This window comes from Nomascus leucogenys, chromosome 10 (assembly GCF_006542625.1).
Source record: "Nomascus leucogenys isolate Asia chromosome 10, Asia_NLE_v1, whole genome shotgun sequence".
NCBI lineage: Eukaryota > Metazoa > Chordata > Mammalia > Primates > Hylobatidae > Nomascus > Nomascus leucogenys.
Window position 1 is genome coordinate 77,540,312 of NC_044390.1, and position 2,890 is coordinate 77,543,201.

The window sequence follows — 2,890 nt, forward strand, 5'->3', positions numbered from 1 at the left end:
CTCCCAAGGTGCTGGGATTACAGGCGTGAGCCACCGCGTCTGGCCAATCTTTTTTTTTTTAAGTAGTTTTTTTCCTCCTGGTTATTAAGAGAACACATATCTTACTGAATTATAGATATATTCTACTCTGAATGTACAAGTCTTGTACTCTCTCCTGCCCCAAGATATTCATTGTTAAGTTTGCTGTACATGCTCTTAGTTTTTCCAGGAGTACATACAATGAAATAAACATTGTATTGAGATCATACTATAATACTGTCTTCAACTTTTTTTTTTTTTTTTTGAGATAGAGTCTCTATCACGTAGGCTGGAGTGCAGTGGCTCGATCTCAGCTCACTGCAACCTCCACCTCCTGGGTTGAAGCGATTCTCATGCCTCAGCCTCCCGAGTAGCTGGGATTACAGGCATGCGCCACCACACCCAGCTAATTTTTGAATTTTTATAAGAGACAGGGTTTCACCATGTTGGCCAGGATGGTCTCAAACTCCTGGCCTCAAGTGATCCGCCTGCCTCGGCCTCCCAAGGTGCTGGGATTACAGGCGTGAGCCACCGCGTCCGGCCAATCTTTTTTTTTTAAGTAGTTTTTTTTCCTCCTGGTTATTAAGAGAACACATATCTTACTGAATTACAGATATATACTACTCTGAATGCACAAGTCTTGTACTCTCTCCTGCCCCAAGATATTCATTTTTAAGTTTGCTGTACATGCTCCTAGTTTTCCCAGGAGTACATACAGTGAAATAAACATTGTATTGAGATCATACTGTAATACTATCTTCAACTTATTTTTTGAGACAGAGCCTGTCACCCAGGCTGGAGTACAGTGGCTTGATCTCGGCTCACTGCAACCTCCGCCTCCCAAGTCCAAGAGTTTCTTCTGCCTCAGCCTCCTGAATAGCTGGGATTACTGGTGCCCACCACTGTGTCCAGCTAATTTTTTGTATTTTTAGTACAGATGGGGTTTCACTGTGTTGGCCAGGCTGGTCTCGAACTCTTGACCTCGTGATCCACCTGCCTCGGCTTTCCAAAGTGCTGGGATTACAGCGTGAGCTACCTCGCCCAGTCATCTTCAACTTTATTTAAAACTCAATAACGTATCCTAAGATATCTTACCATGACAGGATAGATAGAACTGAACCACATTTAATTTTATGGACGGACCATAATTTAGTTATCCAATTCCCTGTAGAGAGATGGCTGAACTATTTTCTTTTTTTTTTCCAGAGAAGGATTTTTTTTTTTATTCAAGTAACTGCAAATAGGAAACCAGAGGGGAAGCCCCAGGCTGGGACAAATCATGGCTACCCCTCACCAACAGAACAGGGGGAGGAGGTGGCCCTACACCCTTTATAGTTGATTCGGGCCCCCTTGCTCACTCTGCTGCAGCATCCTAGGGGTAGGGCCCCACCTTCCCTGGGACTGGGATAGTCGGTCACCCAGTCTGCCATGCCCCAGCCCCTCTTCCCCACAAAGAGTATCTTGGGGGAGAGGATCGTGGGCAGAACGGGAGGCAATGAGGATGAACATTTGGCACTGGTAGCAGCAGCAATGATGGATGTCGAAGAATGGAACATTGAACAAAAAACAACACAACTGTCCAGAGGTAGTTTGTGAACAGAGGAAAAATGGAACCGGAACCTTGAGGGGCAGGGAGGAACAGGAGGGGGTTGGGAGCGGGCAGGGTGAGCTCCTTGTTATTGGTGCCCCATCTGAGGAGGGGGAAATGGCTGAGTGGTGGAAGCAAAGTAGGGTTAGGGGAGCAGCCCCAGCCCACCTCAGGCGGCGGCCACAGGGCTCGTGGGCCTCACGGGCCTCACCTGGACAATAAGTGACTGCATCTCCATCATATGTACTCAGATCCCAGGCGGAGGGCAAGGGTGCTGCGGCCACAGTGAAGAGGGAGTAGGGGACTCACCCCTCCTGCCTTCCTGTAGCTGAAGGGGGCTGTCCAACCTAGGGCAGGGACTAGGGAAGGTGGGGAAGGATGAAAAGTGTGAGCCCCACGTGGTGACAAAGACAGTTTGGCTGGGGGAATCCTGGGGGCCAGCACCCCCCTCCATTGGCGACACCTGCTGCTGCCAGGGCAGTGGAGTAGGGCGTGCCAGGATGAGATGGGGCTTGGGCCCCTTTTAAGGCCAGGAGAACCCTCCCAGGCCCCACTGTGGGAAGCCAGAGGGAACAGTGAAGCAGAGAGGGCGCCCCCAAACCAAAAGCCCAGAGAGCAATGTTCCCACCACCAAGGGAGTGGCGACGCAGCAGGTACAAGGTGCGGCTAAGTGAGATGTTAGCCTTGTCCAGGAGGGCATGTGTGTATGCGTGGGTGGGCGGGGGTAGCTGGGAACTGAGGCCAGGGGAAGACTGCTCCCCACTCAGCCCATGGGAGCCCTGCAGCGGCTGGTGTGCTGTGTAGTGTGGTGGTGAGGGCACAGGTGGAAGATGGGGGTGGCAGCCAGAGGCGGTGGTGACGGTGGGCCTGCGGAAGGGGCGGGGGCGGTGGGAGTGGAGCAAAGCTGTCCAGTCCCAGAAGGAAGCTGCTCCTCCAGTGAGGAGCAGGCGGCACGCACGGGTCACTGCTCCTCCTCCGAGGACACTTGAGAGATGCCCTCCTCTTCCTACTTCTCCAGTTTTTTGGGTCTGCCCCTTGGTTTCCTTCCTGGAGTTATGGTGGTTTTCTGGGTCTTGGCAGCACCCTTGTTTTTGCTTCCCTTTGGTCGGCCCCGAGGTCTCTTAGGTGTTGGCACTTCGCTGGGCTCCTTTTGACTCCCTACAAGCGCTGTCCCGGGACTCACGGGAGGCTGCTTTTGCGGCCTGCCTGGCCCCGCTTCTCAGTGCCGTCCTTTTCCTGCTTGGAGGCCAAGGGCTGGCTGGACTTCGAGCTCGACTCGCTCAT

At 52.4% G+C, this 2,890-nt stretch overlaps 1 pseudogene; it reads right to left on the bottom strand.

The window, feature by feature from the left end:
- Positions 1–2,567: 2,567 nt before the first annotated feature.
- On the bottom strand, positions 2,568–2,890 carry LOC105740392 (annotated as a pseudogene).